This window comes from Hippopotamus amphibius, chromosome 10, assembly GCF_030028045.1.
Source record: "Hippopotamus amphibius kiboko isolate mHipAmp2 chromosome 10, mHipAmp2.hap2, whole genome shotgun sequence".
NCBI lineage: Eukaryota > Metazoa > Chordata > Mammalia > Artiodactyla > Hippopotamidae > Hippopotamus > Hippopotamus amphibius.
Window position 1 is genome coordinate 10,422,018 of NC_080195.1, and position 21,614 is coordinate 10,443,631.

Consider the following 21,614-nt stretch of genomic DNA (forward strand, 5'->3'; position numbering starts at 1 on the left):
GAGTTAATTTCTTTACAGTTTTATATAGAAAGTGACCTCTATTTCCAACCTGAGCCTTTCCTTGTATATCAGTTGGGTTAACCCAACTTTGTAACAAACATCTCTAACAATTTTCCCTCCTCTCCTTCTTGTGGCTGGATCAATTAATAAAACTGACACAAGACAGAGTAACAGGAGAAAAAGAAACAAATTTTAATTTGCACACATGGAGGTCTCATAGAGATGGGACTTAAGAAGTGGCCAAAGTAGGGAGCTTTTATACTCTTTAGACAAAGAAACAGTAAATTTGTAAGGAATTGACAGGACAGAGAATCTTAGACTTTGGATGCTCGATTAGTGAAGAATCTAAACAGAATTTGGGCTGGGGCTAGTAAATGAAAGAAGTCACAAGATTTGTTTATGTAGGTTTCTCAGCCTGAATTCTCCATCTCTGGTGATGAGTGTCCTTCTACCTCCAGATGCAGGGAGTGCACCTTTCACATGAGAGATTTATTTCCTACTTTCAGGGGGACAGAATGGATGTTCCTTTTCTTTGGCCATATCTTAAGTAACTTTAGTTCAAAGTCATCAATATTTCATTGCAGCATATTGAGGAGCAGCCCGTCATGAGTCCCAACAATTCCAATGGCTGAACATAAAGACTAGTTCAAGTTCAGGTCCAATGCAAATAAATCCATTCTCTGTCCCATGTATTAATGGACACTTGCTACCTCTGTCTGTGCCTCTACCATCTCATAAGTCCTTGGAATTCTCCCCAGTGTCCTATGCACTTGACCAGTTATTGAATGAAAAGACAGAATGTGGAGAGTCAGGCTGGAAGACATTGGGAATTGGCATACATCACTTCTGCCCACATATTATCAGCCAGAATTCAGTTATAAACGCACACCTCACTTCAAGGAAGAATGGGTAGTGTAGTTTGGCAGCGAGGCTGGCAGAAAGACCATGGACATCGGTGAGTAATTAACCGGCCAGTGCCAGCCATGCCTTATAGACCTTAAGGTATACTGACTGACAAATTCAAAAAGTATTCAGATTTTCACGTGTTTACTGTTACCTTAGGGATGATTTTGGCTCTAAGTCTGTAGGCCTTGAATTTACATTGCTAATAGCTTAGCTGATGATAGTTAAAGAATATGTTATACACTTATTTTTATTTTCTTCCTTAAAATTGTAGAATTTTCCATGTACTTTATCCTTCCATATATCTTCACTACCTGGGAGAATTTTTTAATATTTTAAGAGGCTGATGTATGGAATTGAAGTGGGATTTCATGCCTGATGGCTTACCTATTGGATGTTTGGTAGATTCTAATTTGTATTTCTTTCTCCAAATTGAATCATGTTTAAAATATCAATTTTACAACATAATTTTATGAAGATTTATAAATTTTGATTAACATTAATATACACACATAATTGTTGTTCTAACAGTGAGTTAAGAAAGTAGATGTTAAGAATCCAGCTTTTTTTTATTGTTTCCAGACTTACATAATTTTTTTTGGTTGTATACTCTGGACACATTTTTATCACAACTGATTTTTAATATGTATTCCTAGTAAAAGGCATTACTTAGTGTATAAAGATAGCCAACATGAGTACATCTGCTGCTTACTTTATTTTTCTACCCCCACCTCAATTCTTTACTTTATGCTCTTGGATTATTTATCCAGGAGTGTTGATGCATTTTTTATAAAATTAATACGTTTCTCTTTTCTCAGTGGGTCATTACCATGAGACTTCATAACATTTTTCATTTGTTCTTCTTCGAAATTGTGCATTGTCTTCAATTTTAAGTTGAGACTTTATAACTTGCAACATCTCAAGTGCGTAGTATACCAAATTCAGTATAATGAGAAAATGTAACCTTTTTTACCCTATGAATGCTCTCCAAAACTCTTTAATTTCATATAATATTACCTCTTTCCCCTACAGTCTTGATGTAAAAATTCTCATTAATAATGATGGTTTAGTCATAGATGTATCTCTACCTTTAAAAATTCCACATTCTGGACTCTTTCGCCATTAATCCTCTGGGTGGACATTTAAAATATATCTGGCCAAAAGAATAATTTTGGGGAAAAATAGTGTCATGTCTTACATAGAACATAATAGGCACATAGTATTAGTTGTTTAATGAATAAATAAGAATGAGGAGGAGCTACTCTTTGAATCACTATTGTTTTCTTTACTATGTGTTCAACACACAAGGTCAATGCGCCAAAAAGTCAGTATTTAGAAGATGATGGCTATAATCCTTGTATAGTCACCTAAGACCAATTCCTTGTTTGATGTTGCATTATACATGCCATCAGATCAAAAGTAAATAGACCCCCTTTGGCTTTTATGTATCAGATTGTACTTAAATATAAGAGCAACTACATGCTCAAAATATATTAATTTCTTTACAGCAATTTAAAAATTTTGAAGTTACTATGTAAAAATTAAATGTGCTGGACAAAATACATACCTCTCTAAATATTTAAATTAAAATTAAAATTCTGAACCTAAAATTAAAAGCAAAGATTCTCACTGGATCTGCAGAAGTAAAGATATAAGAGAACAAAGGAGCTTTCAGTCTGTTGAAGCTGGTGGTTTTTATATTCCTCCAGTGATTGCTAAGGCCACCAGTACTGTTCTTCAAACAAGTCTGTGAATTTGTTCTCTTTAATGGTTTCCAAAGCAGTTGAGAGATGTGACTCTCCAGAGACTTTGAAAGGATTTGATTTTTGATGCCAAAGTACTATGGAGAAAGTTCAGGTATTGAAAGAGTGTATGAGAAAATCTATACGGGAGATCAATTTCACAAGTACTTTGTAAAAGCATCAGACAAGCGTCTCACTTGACACAGAATATAGAAGTTCTATGCCAAAAATTTGTCAACACACTCGATCTTGTGGACAAAAATATAGATTTGAACTTACAAACTATGATGCCCTGTCAAAGGGCTGATCATTCGACAATTGAGTTCAACAGTAAATTCCAAGAGGCTTGTAAAACCCATCACTGATGTGATTCCTGAACACAAATAAACAGTTTGTCCACAGCTCTGCTAAGATGTGAATTTGGATCGTGACACGGGTAATAAATTAGTATATGAACGATTCAATACAGGATTATAAACTATTAGCCAAGCACTTATGAATACACTCTTTCATAAACCATTCTATAATCCAAGCAGACAGTTCTCTGTCAGTCTAAATGGATGCATTTAGGGTATAATAGGGAAGACTGGGAGGGCCCCTCTAGATCATTTGTGGTGGCAGGGATGCCTGTGTTGGGAGGATATAACATTTATCAATAGTCAGAGTTCTGCAAAGAACATACAAACACCTGGCAATTCTCCAAATGCTTAAGAGAGCAGATGTATACAGCCAACTGCAATATGCTGTGTGTTAGGCAGAAGATATTTGGGTTAATCAAATTTTATGGTTAACATATACCTTGCCTACATGGACAATTTTTAAGGAAATAAAATACAATAAAATCCAATTTATGAAAAAATGGTCTAACCATGGCTTAATAGCTGGTAATTCAAAAGCATTTGGGGAACTTACAAAGCCTTAAGGATATAATGATGAATTTTGGTGATTATTTTACAGTAAATCGGTTATTATTTTACTTTTCATTTATTTCTTATTTATTATTTTACTGTAAATCTGTTGACGTGCAGGCTGCTAGAACTTTCTGGTAGGTGGCACATTGAACCACCCAACCTTTGTTTCCCTTTTTTCATTGATATTTCAGAGGATGGAAGTGAAGGTTTTACTTTAAGTATTTGATTAGCTTTTCAAATTAAAGAAGTAATCTACAATTACAGTGAGTACAGATAAGCAAAATACTTCCTAAAGAGTAATTGAAGTAATTTTTCACTAATGATGAAGAGAAAAACATAAGGATTTAAAATGTGTTTCTTCTGATTCTTTCTGAAATCTACTAAATATTCAACGATTTAATTCTGAGAGCAGGAAAAATGTTATTGTCTTAAATAGTTCAATAAAAAGTGTGTGTGTATATATGTATGTGCCCAAAATATCATATAGTAGCTTGTATTTTTCTATGAGATTTTATACAGCTGACAGCATGGAGTAACAATTAGAAGTGTCTCTAGACTCAGAAAACCTAGGTTCAAATCCCAGCTCTACCAATTACTGTTTTTGTGACTGGGCAATCTAATTAAAGCTCTTCCAGTCTCTTTTTTTAACTCAAAAAATTATGATAATAAGCATCCTTCCTTATTGTGAAGATGAAAATGAGGTGGTACCATGTAAAATATTTAGAGCAGTGATGGGCATATACTAAGTGTTCAATAAATGTTACATATTATTAGTATGTTTAATATTTGACTATCATGGAATTGATTCTTTTTTTTTTCCTGGTTAGAGTCTAGTGAAGATTATCTTCTTTATTTTTATTTTTTAAGAACTTTCATTGAGATACAGTTAACAGACAATAAACAGCATATATTTAGAGTGTACAAGTTGGTATCCCAATTTCCTAATTCATTCCCCCCCAACCCTCCCTGCTTTCCCCACTTGGTGATCATATATGTTTGTTCTCTACATCTGTGTCTCTATTTATGCCTTGCAGTTCCTCTTTCATAGTTGTTAGCATTTGCCTTATGTATTGAGGTGCTCCTATGCTGGGTGCATATATATTTATAATTGTTATCTCTTCTTCTTGGATAGATCCCTTGACCGTTATGTAATGTCCTTTCTTGTCTCTTGTATCATTTTTTATTTTAAAGTCTATTTTATCCAATATGAGTATTGCTGCTCCAGCTTTCTTTTGATTTCTTTCTTTTGATGCATGGAATATCTTTTTCCATCCCTTCACTTTCCGTCTGTATGTGTCCCTAGGTCTGAAGTGGGTCTCTTGGAGACAGCATATATACGGGTCTTGTTTTTGTATCCATTCAGCCAGTCTGTGTCTTTGGGTTGGTGCATTTAGTCCATTTACATTCAAGGTAATTATCAATATGTATGTTACTAGTACCATTTTCTTAATTGTTTTGTGTTTGTTTTTGTAGGTCCTTTTCTTCTGTTTCCCACTTAAAGTTCCTTTAGCATTTGTTGTAGGGCTGGTTTGGTGGTGCTGAATTCTCTTAGCTGTTGCTTGCCTGGAAAGCTTTTGATTTCTCCGTCGAATCTGAATGAGATCCTTGCTGGGTAGAGTATTCTTGGTTGTAGGTTCTTCCCTTTCATCACTTTAAATATATCATGCCACTTCCTTCTGGCTTGCAGAGTTTCTGCAGAGAAATCAACTGTTAACCTTATGGGAGTTCCCTTGTATGTTATTTGCCGTTTTTCCCTTGTTGCTTTTAATAACGTCTCTCTGTCCTTAATTTTGGTCAATTTGACTACTATATGTCTTGGCCTGTTTCTCCTTGGGTTTATCCTGCCTGGGACTCTCTGTGCTTCCTGGACTTGGGTAGCTCTTTCCTTTCCCATGTTAGAGAAGTTTTCAACTATAACCTCTTCCAATATTTTCTCAGGTCCTTTCTCTCTCTCTTCTCCTTCTGGGACCCCTATAATGCGAATGTTGGTGTGTTTAATGTTGTCCCAGAGGTCTCTTAGGCTGTCTTCATTTCTTTTCATTCTTTTTCTTTTTTCTTTTCCGCATCAGTGATTATCACCATTCTGTCTTCCAGGTCACTTATTCGCCCTCCTGCCTCAGTTAATCTGCTCTTGGTTCCTTCTAGTGTATTTTTCACTTCAGTTATTGTGTTGCATATCTCTGTTTGTTTGCTCTGTAATTCTTCTAGGTCTTTGGTAAACTTTTTGATCTTTGCATTCAGTCTTTTTTCAAAGTCCTGGATCATCTTCACCATCATTATTCTGAATTCTTTTTCTGGAAGGGTGCCTATCTCCTCTTCATTGAGTTGTTTTTCTGGGGTTTTATCCTGTCCCTTCATCTGGTACAAAGTCCTCTGCTTTTTCAATTTCTTTATCTTTCTGTGGCTGTGATTTTCAGTTCCACAAGATAAAATACTGCTGCTCTATCATGGAATTGATTCTTAAACAGCAGCTGCATGCCTGATCCATTCTGTTTCCTGCCTTGGTGCATTTGTACCTGATGTTCCTCCACCTGGGAGCCCCATTCTCAACAATCTCCCAGCCAACCTTCTACTGCATCTTCAAGATGCAGCTTTGTTGACTCGTGGTTAAGCTATCTCTAATTCTTGTTAGAGTCAGTGTATAATAGTAGAGTAGAGTAATAGTAGAGTCTTATTCACTATATCCTCTGTGCCTGCATTCTCCCTAATCCTCTATAATTTTTAAAGTAACTTTGTATATGAAATATTTATTTACATACCCATCTCTCCCTCTGGACAGTGAGCTTCTTGTAGACAGTGAGCCCATGTCACATACAGAAGGTGGTTTAATAACCACACGTTTCCTTGCTTGCTGAAAGAAGGAATGGACAAATATTATATTCTCTAATTTAATGAACTTGAAGATTTTTAATCTTAAAAACGTGAATATATTTTTTAAATGTTGTGACCCTCATTTTTAAAGATAATAATGATATATCTTATATTTCTGCCTTAATGGGGATTTGATTGTTGTTTGCTTTGTTTTATTTAGATTTTAGTTTTAAAGTTATGTATATGCGTGGAACAAATTCAAACACTATGGAAGGATGTACAGTGAAAGTAGACTGCTTCTTCATCCATGTGCCAGCCTGCAATCCCCCTTCCCAGAGATGCTTTCCATATTCAAGTTCATATTTGAGTGTGTCTGACACACACACATTTTCATACAAATGGAAACTAGGGAACATATTATGTTTGATCTTTTGTTTTTTTGGTGCTTAATGACATAGGTTGGAACTTTTACATATGAGCAGCACAGTAGATCTGCCTCAGTTTGCTAACAGCTTTTGCTGTTATGCTGTTATATTTTGCATAATATTCTATTGCACTAGGATCCATTTCACAGAGGGAGGGTCCCCTGATATAGGAACCCCTGGAGAAGGCAGTGCCTTTTCCACCAGGGCTGCTTTGCTAGGTAGCATCCACACAGATGTCAGGATAAGGGGGCATGGCTTGGAGTCTCAGCATGAATAACATGGAAGGGAGGAGGAAGGCTGTGACTTCCAATAACTTAATAATTTTATTCCTTCATATAAAATTTTTTGAATATGTATTTTATGCAATTCATAAATGTGTAGCTCAGAGGGGATTTTGGCCACATCCTGGGTAAACAAAAAACTTTTGTGGGTATGATGTTCAAATTGAAACTGGGTGGCTGTAGCAGTGTTGGGGTGAGCAGTGAGATTTTTCTTTTCTGATTATGTAATTTGAACATACAAAAGTCAAAAGCAAAATAAAAAAGTTAAGGATAGTTAATAATGTCAGCAACAGAGAAAATCAATATGAAAATTTTATAATTTTTCTTACATTCTTACTCAACAAATTACTGCTTCACCTAGTAGAATGTCATATACATTCTCTATGGCATTTTATATACAAATATATATACATATATATATATATAAATTTAACAACATGAATTTTGCATCCTAGAAATGTGCTATAATTCCCTTAAGCATTTTGCACATAACCAACCTTAAAACCTACCACTGGACTTTTTTCTGATTTTTGCTATTATTAGTAACACTAATAGGAGTATGTATCTTTTATTATTCTCGGATAAACTCTTTAAAATTAAAAGTGGAATCTCTGGTTCCAAGAGTGTGAACAACAGGGTTCAGCTTTTTGATACATATTGTCAGATAACCACATAAGGAGATGACAAAAATTTAAACTCCTACTACCAGTGTGCAAAAAGATACACATTTCCCTGAATTACTTCTAATTGTGGATATTTTGCTTTCATTTTTTCATTTGGCCTACTTGATGTGTGGTTTTAACTTTTGTGAGGTTGTTCTTTGTTGTTGTTGTTCAGGGTTTTATATGGTGTTTACACTAATATTTGTCTATCATACATTTAAAATATTTTGCCAGTTTCGTGTTATTTAATTAAGTTCTCTATTTTGATATGTAGAATTTTAAAATTTCTTTGTAGACAAATAGAGAAACCAGGCCTTTTATGAATTTTTATTTGTTTCTATGTTTAAAAGTTCTCCCTAGCCATAAGTTTTTAGCTTTGAAGCTACATACACATATAGTCAGGTAAACACATTTAATTTCATTTTTCACATTTATCTTTTATAATCCACTGTATTAGCAAGGGGGTAGAAAACAACAAGCACCCAAAGTATAGTTGCTCAAAAGTGAGAGAAACTAATTCTTTCTCACATAATGTTTTAGGTATAGACCAGTGATCCAAAACAGGTAAGCGATTTGGTGTATGCAGTCTTCCAGGGACCTTTGTCCATCACTTTGCTTCTCCATTTCAGCTTTTTTCTCCCTCACTCACAGAATCAAAGCTGGGTCACCAGTAAAACAGTTATTTTTCCAATCTGTGCAAAGGAGACAGTGAGTGAAGAGTGTTGCAGAAATTTGTCCATTGAGAAACCAAGCACCACACTCAGAGGGTTGGAGAACTCAGGTTTATTAAGCCGGCAGCCCCAGATGAGCTAACGCCCCAAAGTTCTGGGCCCCGAGCTCAGGGTGAGCTTTACTTTATTTATAGAGGTCTGTGCACATGTTTACAGCTAGCATTGGTAGATTGGTTACTTGGTTTACAGAGCACGGAGATTTCCAAACAGAAACTTACAATAGTAGGTGCAGAATATTCCATATTTAGCAAAAACATCCTATGGTTACATTTGATTGCTAGGTCATCCTGTGTTTGTTTTTCCTTTTTGGCGCAGCAAACATATTTTACAGAAGCAGAACGAGCATGGAGTTATTTTTAGCTGAGTGCAAGTTTCTAATTTTCCTCTTCAAGGGAACAAGTTAATTCTCCTTCTCCTTTTTCTTCTCCTTCTCTTTCTTCCTCTTCATCTTCCTCCTCTTCCTCTTCCTCCTCCTCCTCTTCCTCTTCTTCCTCTTCTTCCTCTTCCTCTCCTTCCTCTTCTTCTTCCTCTCCCTCTTCATCTCCTTCTTTTTAAAGAAAACCATCCAGGAGTTGCATACAATATTTTACTCATGCCAATACATCTGGGACTTCTTTGCATGACCGCATCTGCAGTGGAACCTGGGTGTATTAGTTTGCTAGGGCTGCCATAACAAAGTACCACAAACTGGGTGATTTAAACAACGGAAATGTATTGTCTCACAGTTTTGGAGGCTCAAAGTCTGAGATCAAGGTGTTGGTAGGGATGGTTACGTCTGAGGCTATGAGGAAGAATCTGTTCCCAGCCTCTCCTCTAACTTCTGGTGGTTTGCTGGCAATCTTTGGCATCCCTGTTCCTTGGCTTGTAGAAGTGTCAACCCGATCTCAGCCTCCATCATTACATGGCGTTCTCCCTGTGTGCGTGTCTCTGTGCTCAAACTTCCCCTTTGTATAAGGACACCAGTCATAGAGAATTAGGACCCACCAATGACCTCATCTTAACTAAGTGTATCTTCAGTGATCCTGTTTCCAAGTATGGTCACATTCCAAGACACTAAGGTTAGGACTTCAACATATAAATTTGGCAGTTCATAATTCAACCAAAAATACTTGGTAATTTTCTCTTCACCTTGGCAAAGGGAAAGTTAGGGGAATGTAGAACTGGGAGTCAATTGTTAGTTTCACCATCTTGAATTTATTTTGACCTAGGGTTTGAGATCGACTATAAATTCATTTTTACTCAATGCTTAAACCAATTTCCCAGTATCATTTAAAAATCCCCAGTTTTCTTCCTACTTAAAATACCATCTTTGTTTTATTCAAAATAAGACCCAAGCTCTCAAACACCATGTGATATATTTCATGTCTAATATGCTCAACTATAAAATGAGACCAACAGTACAGCATGGTGACTATAGATACCAATACCTTATTGTATATTTGAAAGTGGCTAAGAGAGTAGATCTCAAAAATTCTCATCACAGGCAAAAAAAAATTGAGGTGATGGATGTTTTAACTAACCCTATTGTGGTAATCATTTTGCAATATATGCCTATATCAAATTATTCTGTTGCATACCTAACACTAATACAATATTATATATCAATTATGTCTCAGTAAAACTGGGAAAAAATGAGACCAACAATACCTACTTACTTCCTGTGGTTTCTATTCTATCCCATTGATATTTTCTAACAGGCATTGGAACCATGTAGTTTTTGTATATTGTAACTTTACAATATACTTGTAGATGAAATATTTTAAGTAGTTCAGAATAGATGGAGTCATTCATCATAATATTATTAATAGACATATTGAGGAGTTACTAAACTCACTGCTAACTTACAAAGTGGGCATTATTTTTTCCCTATATAAAGGATGAGGACAATGAGGCATAAAGAGAGGTTGAGGGACTTACCTAAAGTCACAGAGCTATTAAACAAGAAGCAGAAATCCAGGTGCATGCAATTTCAGGACCCAAGATTTTTTTTTGATATGTATTTATTTATTTATTATTTACTTATTTTGACTGTGCTTGGTCTTTAGTTGCAGTATGCAGGATCTTTTAGTTGCAGCATGCAGGATCTTTTAGTTGCAGCGTGTGGACTTTAGTTGCGGCATGCAGACTCTTAGTTGCCACATGCCGACTTCTTGGTTACGGCATGCAGACTTTAGTTGCGGCATGCAGGATCTACTTCCCCAGCCAAGGATGGAACCCGAGCCCCCTGTATTGGGAGCATGGAGTCTTACTCACTGGACCACCAGGGAAGTCCCAGGACCCAAGATTTTAAATGCCATGTGATATACACATCTCTACTGGACTCAAGTATGAAAAGAGGCTGACACTATGTATTTACAAGTTTTTCACTAAACAATGTGTGTGTGTGTGGGGGTGTATAATATTTAATATATCACCCAGTATCTTGCATGAATAGAAATCTTAATGAAGATGTCATCCTTCTTCATTCTGTCCTTCTCAATGGTCAGATTGATTTTCTGGTCTGAAGGTGTTGAATGTTAATGAAAGAGTTCATAGGTAAACCCAGTCAATCACCATTTCTGACCTCCCATGATTTGCAAAATATTTTTGTATCCTTAATGAAGGCATCATTTACATAAGCCAGAGTCTCCTGCTGTGTGAGTCATCAGCATTTGGCAAGTTCACCTTTAAAGTATTAATGAATCTCCACTTTTTCCTCTGTATATCTCGATGGGCATCTTTGTCGCTTTTTGATCAAACTATTCTCTCATTGAAGGAGCTATCAGAATTCATCAATATACATCTAGTCTAGCACTATATCCTATTTTTTATGAACTTTTATTGATACAATTGACATACAATAAACTGCATATATTTAAAGTGTACAATTTGATATTTTTTTCTTGTTAGTAATGTATATATGGCAATCCCAATCTCCCAATTAATTCCCCCCCCAACCTCCCCCCACCCCACTTTCCCCACTTGGTGTCCATATGTTTGTTCTCTACATCTGTGTCTCTATTTCTGCCTTGCAAACCAGCTGATTTGCACCATTTTCTATATTCCGCATATATGTCTTAATATATGATATTTGTTTTTCTCTTTCTGACTCACTTCACTCTGTAGTACTATATCCTTTTACTCAAGGACCTCCAAATCCTCAGATATTACCATGACTCTATATATCAAATTAATGTTTCAACTTCCTTATTTATGTGTGAATATATCACTTTATAACAAGAGAATTGACAGCCTGTTTATACTATTTCCACCATAGCATTTTTTCTAAAGAGTGATTTTTGTTATTCATCAAATGATCGCCTAAGTTGCATACAGCTCTTTCTCCCTAAAACTGTCTGTGATCTCCGCTGGAGGACAAACTGCAGGACAGGAGATTGTGGGTAACTTGGACTCACTTTTTTCTCCATTAGTCTGAGACACTATGAATAATTTCAGTCTATTATTATCAATCAAAGTTACATGTACCTATTTAAACTTAGGCATCAAAAAAGAAGCATATGTAAATAAATTTTACTGAATGATTACTATATGCCAGGTAGTATGCTGAGCCTTAGTGATACGTCAGCAAACAAGACAATCCTAGCCAACAATAAACAAACCTTAGACTGTGGGAAACAGGTATATAAAGCAACACGCACAGGACAATAAACGTAATGATACAAGTATATGAAGAATATTATAGGGACATAGAGAAAGGCACATAGCAAAGTCATAGAGTGAAGGGTGGTTATCAGGGTGATTTCCTATAGAAAGAAATGACAGAACTAAATCTACAAGAATGCGCTTGCAATGTGTACACTTTATTTTAAATATTATCATTTTATATTTTATGGTTAAATATTATCATATTAGTGTATTTCTGCATTATCTAGGACAGTTTCATACTGGAGAATTATACTGAAAAGTAGATTGCAGCTTATGGATTTATTTTCTTTTTTAAAACTTTTTCCTTTTTTTCCTTTTTTTAATAACTTTTCATTGTATATTGGAGTAGAGCCGATTAACAATGTTGTGATAGTTTCAGGTGCACAGCAAAGTGACTCAGTCATACGTATACATGTATCCATTCTCCCCCAAACTCCCCTCCCATCCAGGCTGCCACATAACATTGAGCAGAGTTCCCTGTGATATATACACAGGTCCTTGTTGGTTATCCGTTTTGAATATAGCAGTGTGTACATGTCAATCCCAAACTCCCTAACTATCCCTTCCCTCCACCCTTACCCCTGCCGGTAACCATAGTTCTCTACGTCCGTGAGTCTGTTTCTATTTTGTAAATAAGTTCATTTGTATCATTTCTTTTTAGATTCCGCATATAAGCGATATTATATGACATATCTCTTTCTCTGTCTGACTTACTTCACTCAGTATGATAATCTCTAGGTCCATCCATGTTGCTGCAAATGGCATTGTTTCATTCTTTTTAATGACTGAGTAATATTCCATTGTATATGTGTACCGCATGCACCTGTAGTCCTAGCTCCTGGTGGGCTGAAGCAGGAGGATCCCTTGAGCTCAGGAGTTCTGGGCTGTAGGGTGCGATGCTGATTGGTGTCTGCACTAAGTTCAGCATCAATATGGTGAGCTCCCGGGAGCAGGGGACCCCCAGGTTGGCTAAGCAGCGGTGAACCGGCCCAGGTCAGAAATGGATTTATTTCCTTACATACAAATAGTCCATGATTTACGCTTGTACTGAAAAGGGGAACATTATACATTTTTTTTAAGAAAGAATTATTGAAACCCCTAAAAATCCTCAAAAAGAGCAAGATCGTCAAATACAACATCCCTTTATATATCAACAACGACAGCCATTTGGTGACCATCCATGGACAGAAGGGCCTCTGGGAGCTGTGGGGCCCAGCACCAGACTCCAGGGGTCCCGAGAAAAGGCTCACCCACGTCTGCACAGGGCAAGAGGTGTAGAGACCTCGGCTCCAGTTGTGGCCTCTGAAGTCGCCAGTGAACCAGCCCTGGCCCCTCTTGGCCACTGTCCAGGAGCCTCTGAGGACACTAATAGACAATCCCTCTGGGATGACAGAGCCTTTGTCCAGTCCCACAGAGAAGTTCCAACGCACTGTTAGAGCCCAAACAAATCTGAATTTGGACCCATTAGAGAGGGTAAGAGGCTCACTTGGACTTCCCAACATCTTTCCTCCTCCAAGGCAGCCCAGCTCAGTGCCAGGAGAGCCCTTCTCAGCCTGGGATTTCTCCTGCATAGGAACGTGAGAGTGTGAGAGAGTAACCCAGCTTCCCCAGCTGTGTAGGACAGTGTGAAAGAGGCCCGTTTCCCTCTCGCCCCATCCAGAATTCTGAGTCGTACTGTGAGTGACTGGGGGCGGGGAGAACAGCAGCCAGAGCTCTGACTGTCAGCAAAGGAACACGCATCCTACTCACAGAATCCCAGGCTCCATCAGGAGGCCCACCCAGGAGCCACTGGGACACCTTGCCCGTGGACCCCTCTGCGGGTCCCCTGGCACCCCCGGTGACCCGCACAACTCACCCACATACACTCCCACCCCGATGGTGGTGATAGTAAGCTGTGGTAAGAGGGTGCGTGAGCACGTGGTATTCAGCTCACAGTAGATCATGTGCTGTATGTCAATTACATCTCAGTAAAGCTGGAAAACAAAGCCCAGAGAAGTTCCAGAATCCTCTAGTTAAAATGTGGCACATAATAAGAGACCACAAAATGCTTGTTGAATCAGTTAATTTAAAATGAGACAAAGATCAATCACAAACACACTGCTTTAAACTGAAGAGACAGGGATGGCAATTATATGTGACTACTGCCTGAACAGCTTTGCCAGAGTTTTCTACAGAATGGTAGTTTCCTCAAAGATGTTCATTGATGTTTGGCAAATAAAAATATGTTGTATTGAAATAATTGGGAGAAATGTTAGCTGAAAGGCAAGTGGAACGGTTCTCTTTTTGCAAGATCTTTTCGAACTTTAATATATTATGCGTTGCTTCCCTGAAGTTATTTATCAGGGAAATTGTTGCTTTCTCCAGAACGTCTACTAGTATGTCACAGAACTAGTGTCTCACAAAATGCTGTTTGGGAAATACTGACATGAGGAATGCAGGAGAAATTTCGGGAAAGTGAAGTATACATTTGCCAGTGAACTCAATGTACGCGAAAAGATGTTTAAAAAAATACTCTTTTTTTTCTATTACTAAATTGAATTTCTATCCTGGACTCCTATTCCACTTGAATGAAGAGACTTTTATTTAGTCAATGCCAGGTAAACTCAATTTCCGGTTATAATACCATCAGTTTGAGATTTTCCTCTTCCTTATCCTTCCCAGAGTGGCATCAAAGAGCTGGTGAGCTTATGCAGAATCTTAGCATTGGGACCAGACATCTGGTTCTCATCTGGAAACTGTCCACACAGCTACCACCTGTGGTTTACACAGTCCTGTCTGGTTCTCAGTTGTTGTTATTCTTCTCTGAAAAGTCTGCCTTTACATCTGGTTCCTCAACTGCACGTCCACACCACAGCCACTACAGCATCACCTCCTCTTGACTGAGAGACCCCTTCGTGTCAGCCAGCTCTCTCTTAGCTAATCTCGGGGCCTTTCTCAAAACCAAGGGATAAACCTACCATATTACTCTAGGTCCGTGGAAAATTTAGTGAGGCTGCCTGGGACCATCTCTGGCTCTAAAATTGTTCCTGTGTCAACTGATACAAGAAACTGCTTGTAAAGATGATGTTTTTTTAAGGTTCTCAATAGAAAGTCTAGCATTCCCAAACTTACTCTTAAAGGAAATCTGGATCAGAAGAGCAGAGAGTTGGGATGTGGAGGGTGATTGCAAAAGATCCCACTTCAAATACCATACTTGATCAGTAAGAGGGGCTTCATATCCAGTGATTTTCGGCTAAGATACCATCAGACCCTGTAGCAGTGTGGAGTGTACCTAAAAGGGCATCTTTATTTTCTCACCTTTAAAAATCAGTGGTAAAAATCAGTTTACTAAAAGCTTTGTGCTCTAAGTACATTCTAAAGATTCATTTTACAGTTTATAAAACAACTTTTCAAAAATATACTGACGTGTTCAGTTAGGTGTCTCTTGCAAGTATAGAAACTTTATGTCAACTTTGAAATTTATTGCAAAAAGGAGGAGCCTAATTAACACCAACAGGAGTTATTTCATCACCACATTAGGCAGACACCATGGAATGGATAACCCTTGAATAAGCCATACACCTTTTCCTAAACAATGCAAGCGATCTGAGACAGAAAATTCTGGTCTAGTGCAAAACAAACAATAAGACAGTGAGACATCCTACGTTTCTCTAACTTCTCTTTAGTTAGGATTGACAATAGCAGAAAAATCACAGTACTTTTTTTTTGTGAGCTAGAAGTTGATGGCAACTCATAGAATAAAAGGAAACTAACATGTTTTGGGTTCTGTTATATACCAGGCATTTCCATGTAGAATATTGAATTTAGGCAGCTATTATTATTACTTATTTTATACACGAGGAGACTAAGGATCAGAAAGGCAAAATAGCTTGTCCAGGGTCATGAAATTCTAAGATGGTGGCGTTTATATCTACATCTGTCTGTCAACAAAGCCCATGGTGCCTTCAGCCAACTTGATTACGGAGACATGCATTCTCCAAGAAATAAAAAGGAAGAAATATATATATACAGCATATCAAAAACTAAGAAATTCATAGAGTGTCTTAAAATTGGAGTACGGGAATTCTAAGCATCTACCATCTTTCCCATCCTTTTTTACAATCAATTGGTTTTTAATGCATATGTTTTACCCATATGAAGAGGTAAAGGGGGGTCATTGGTGCCTAACACTGGTTTCACTTTTTTTTTTTCCATCTGGGGCTCTGAACATCCTTCCACATCCTCTTGTCATCTCAGGGCCAGTGTGACACTCCCCATTCCCACCCAACTCCTCAGGGAATCCTGGCACTTTGGGACATTTCCTCCAGAAAATGAACATTTTCTGACTTATTTCTCAGGCAACAGAGCCCTTTATGAGAATCTGATACTTTATTCAGTCTTTGGGAGTAGCTGGCTTAGTAAAGATTCCTTTAGAGGAAAACAGACCCCCCTGTCCCCCTGCTGCACGCACCTTTCCAAGCTACCATGGATCTTCCCATTGTCAAGAGCAGGCTTTGTCCCATGTTACACAAGCAGCACATCCTTGTCGTGTGTAGCCCTGTGGAGGGTGATAGGAGGGAGGAATCGGCTCCCTGAGGGCAGGAATTGTTGTCTTCTGTTTCGCGATGTATCCCAAGAGCCTGGGACAGTGCCTGGGACGTATTGGTGCCACTTAAATATGTTTGCTGAAAGCAGTAACGGCAGGAAGAAAAGTGTTAAAAATAAATCTTCCCTGCTGCCTGTTTTTTTCTCATTTCACTGTCTGGTCCTCCAGTGTAAGAGCATGGTGTGGGTGTGGTTTACCAGGTCCTTGTGTAAGCTCCTTGTGGAGTTCAAGCACATCATTTGGCCACTGGGAATCTGGGAATTAAAACCTGACGCATCCACACTCAAAGTTCTGTGGCTGCTACACTATAACTTGTTGAAATTGTTGTATGTTTTCATGTGTCCATTTTTATTTCCAGAGGTAGATGGAATAGGATGTCAGGATTGCCGAATCTCTGTGATGGTATACATTCAGCTTGCTGTCTAACTCATTTACCCAGCTGGGGTCAGTTACCTTTTTCTCACTGGGTTTCTATCCAGTGAGAGCTGACTATCCATGCTAGAACTGACTAGAGTTTTCACTGATGAATACATAATCTGTTAGGTACCTAAAAAGTGTGCTAACCCTATAAAATGTTATATGCCTTGAAGAGTAGGCCGTTTAACATTTTCTATTGCTTGGACACGAACCAGCCAATGAAATTACTTCTGGTCTCAGGATAGTTTTCCATCCTGCCACTAGATGTCAGGAACAATAAGAGTCAGCTTGCATCTACATTATCAGAAAAGAACCATACTCCAGAACTATGTTTTTTTAATTCTTTCTCAGAACTAACATTCATTTATTCCATAAATACTTATGGAGGACCTACTGTGTGTCAGCCACAGTTTCTTTAAGCATTCAGGATATGTCAGGAAACAAAACAGACAGTGACAAACTAAATAAGAAAGAGAGACATGGTAGAGTTAGGTGTTGCATACAGAGATGAAAGGCTTAGAGAACAGAAAGAGAGTAAGAAATAAGCAGAAGGAAGCTCCTGGTAGGTAGTGGTAAGTGAAGCAGAGAAGGGTAGCCATGCCCCAAAGGCTGGTGCCAAAAGGGATTGGTGTTTGTTGGCATCCTTCCTGAAACAGATATCCAAGACAGGAGACAGGATGAGGTGTTCAAGAGATTTATTGGGGGAAGAGGGGACACCTGTGATGGAAAAAGGAGACAGAGCCAATGAAGGTCAAGAGGAAGAGCCTTCTGTTCCTGTGAAACAAAGAGGAAGGCAGGAGTGCTGGGGAAGAAGTGCCTTACTTGCAGTGCACCTCTGATGGCCTCACTGATGGGGGACTTTGAGCCACAACTGAGCTGAGGAGGGAGTCCTGTGTCTTTTAAGAATTGCCTACATTATCCCTGTGGTGCTGGCTGAGGGCATCCTTGGGATTTATGGGCTTCTGCATGAAGGAAGTAGTGGGTAGAGATGGACAGTAGTTGGTGCTGGTCCATTATGTTCACCACAGCAGGATACCTGAGTGGTGCATTTTCATTGTGGCCTCAGAAGTCAAGAAAGCTATAGGTAGGAAAGCAGAAAGGGAAGGAACTAGAGAGGAACTGTGTGCATTTACTGGATAAACCATTGCTGAGCCAGTGAACAGCACATAGTAGGCACTCCTTAAATGCTACTGAATGCTTAAATTATTTTATGCCTTGGAATTATTTTGTTACTGACCCTCAGTGAATAGAACTATATATTCTTGAATAGTAACTAAAATAGTAAAATTACATATGTTACCTGTTTAAAAACCAATCTCTGTTTTTACTGGACGTAACTTACAAAGTCCTTTTGCTCTGTCTTTTATATCATATAAAACTTTTGCTAAATTGATGACATCACAGTTAACCAGTAATACCAGTTTCTTCCTATACATATTATTACCTTCCTTTTCCTTTTTGGAAGAAAAAGAAGAAAAGGAGAATATACATATATATTGACCACCATGATATGAGCTTATAGCACATATTGGCTCATATGAGAGGCATGTTTATAGCTTCAGCAGAATTTATCTTACAAGAGTTTATCTTAGAAATTCTGCAAGAGTTTGAAAACCATAGATAAACCATCATTCCAGTAACTATGAAATTTAACAAATTTACAAGCATTTTTCTACTTAGAAAGTTCTATCAGTTTTAAAGATTTGACTTAGCAGTTCCCAAAGTTTGAATGCTTGAGTAAAACTTTGCTAAAAACAAAAGTCCTGAACAAATGGGCTGATAGTCTCATGAGAAGTCACCTGCCAAGATTTTCAGTATTTCCCATAGTGGCTCAGGGAGAAAATCCCAACAGAATGTGATTTTTATTTTTTAATGTACTGCTACTTTTTTTTTCTTTCTGGAAACATTAAAAATAAGTATATAAAATACAGTAATCCAAAGTTTACATAGCAAGAGTATGTCTATATTCCAATATGAAAATAAAAAATATTGTAAAAATGTGGCAGCCTTACCACTCTGACAGAAGCTATATACTCTTAAATACAGTCTTAAAGAAATAGGAATCTTTATATTACTTTATACAGCCAGACGACTAATCATTACTCTTTATTCTTGTAGAAAATAATTATGTGCCAATGATATAAAACTAAATGCTTGCTTATAAGATGTGAATTGGTGAAAGTAGGAAGTATAGAAAATAAATGTTTAAGGAATTGGACCAAAGCTAATGAAGTGCCACCTGGCAAACGTTTCTTTTCTTCTTCTTCTCTCTCTCTCTCTCAACCCACTGCAGCTCTTTTTTGCCTTAGGGCATAAAGAATTTACTGCTAAAATTTGAACCTAACCAATAACAAACTCAGCTTATGTTAGAAAATAAATACTTTACTTTATAAGAGTGCTTTAAAATATTATATTCTTTGAAAGTAGGCAAGCATTAATATTATAATTTCGGGAATTCGCTGGTGGTCCAGTGGGTAGGCCTCTGAACTTCCACTGCAGGGGGCACAGGTTCAATCTTTGGTTGAGGAACTAAGATTTCACAAGCCACACAGTGTGGCCACAAAAAAAAAAGTAATAATTATACTATTATTCACTCCCTCTCATTGCTGATCAAGCCCCCTATTTGGTACAAGTATATTCTTCACAAGGAAACGGTCCCAAAAATCTCAGATTACAAATTGGTGGAGTTCAAAGAAATATGCTTTCAGAAGCAGGGGGAAAAGCCCTCCAAGATATCATATGGGTACAGTTTGCATGCTGACACACTCAGAGATGTATTCATAAATCCTACAGAAATCTAGGACTCAGAAAAGAGGTATTTAATAAGATTGAAACTCCCCAAATATTCAATTGTGTGAAATATATAGTGAGTTATTCCACAGCTATCTCTGATACCTGCTTTTATACTTCTGTTCAGCTGAGGAAAAATTTTTTTCAAAGTTCCTGCCCAGTCACTTTCCTTGAGGTCTTGGCCATCAAGGAAACAAAACACCTCTTAACCTCTCATTTATTTGAATATGATGATTGATTCCAAAGTAAATGAGTTCAATAAAAGCCAGAGAGGACAAACTCCACCAGAAAGGTGAAAGGAGAACAAGTTTCATAACATCACAGAAACAAAATCATTTGCTTACCTTTATTAAAGTTAGAATTACCTTTTCAACCTATTCTCTACCCTGCAGCCATAGGAATCTTTCCAAAATACCTAACTTGAATTTTTGAAGTACAGAAATCCTAGGAATAACATCTTCTTTTTTCCCAAAATATTCTTTGATATGCTATCACTTCTGAGAAAATTCTGGAAAATCTAGACTCTTCCCAAATGCCTTCCATTCTAATATACTGATAATATTCTTTGTGGAATTAAGTAGGCAGGCAGTGAACTGAGAAGGCGGAATGTATTTCCTCTTAACTTCTAGAAAAATCAAAAGATATGGCTTTTTCAATGAATCTTTGTAACTTTACCAAATTGATCACTTTGATTTTTGAAATGCAAGTGATCGCCACATCCTTGTAGTAACTTTCAACTCAGCATTTTTTTTCCCCAGAAGCACACAGATGGCCAGAGTAATAGTAGCCTTCAGATATAAGAAATGTTTGAGGCTGAAGGGGATCCCTAAACAAGAATTTCCGAGGAGCTTTTCCCTGTAGGTCAGCACTGTGAAGAAGAGCCTAGGTCTGCCGAGAATGGAAGAGATTGCTTATTGCCTGTTCAAACTCCTGCTCACTTAGGTGCAGTGAAAGGAGCTCATAAACATTCCCATGACTGGAGGCCTTTCCAGTGGGATGAAGACGACGTTGGGGAAGCTGCCACCATGGTTGGCAGGAGAAATACCTGTCAACGTAGAAGGAGAGCATAGGGGTGGCTCTTCCCTCTTTGGAAGCTTGTGACCCAGTCTGCACGACGCCCCTCACCATCCCTACCTCCATCTGTGGAGGACCAAGTGACTCCCCTCTTCATTGACCATGAGAGAGAGAGAGGAGAGAGTCTGTAAAGGATGACTTTCTCACAGAGGAGTCTCAGTAATAAATGATGTTTTGAAAATAAGGGAATCCCTATGGATAGCTCAGATATCAAGATGAGAGCTCCTAGCACCTGACTGTGGTTAAGATGGGTAGATTGTTTTCTAGAGAGAGAGGAGGAGAAGGAAACTCGGGTGGCCCAACACCTCCGAGGAGGCGAGACTCTTACAGTTACGAGAGAAAGAAAGAGAGGTGAGGAGAGAGAAAGGGAGAATGAAGAGAGAGGAGAGAGAGAGAGAGAGAGAGAGAGAGAGAGAGAGAGATGTTTTACTTTCATATTTGCCCCATGCAGTGTCAGAAAAAAGAATAAATTGGTGGAAATGACCTAGACTTGGTACCCCCTTATAATAAACTCTAGACTCACTGACTCTGGTAGTCTCTGTAGTTTCAAAATTTCTGAGCCGAGGGATAAAGAGCCTGTGCCCTATTGTCCATCCAGGGACAGAAGTGTGTTTGGTCACATATGGTAGCCACTTGC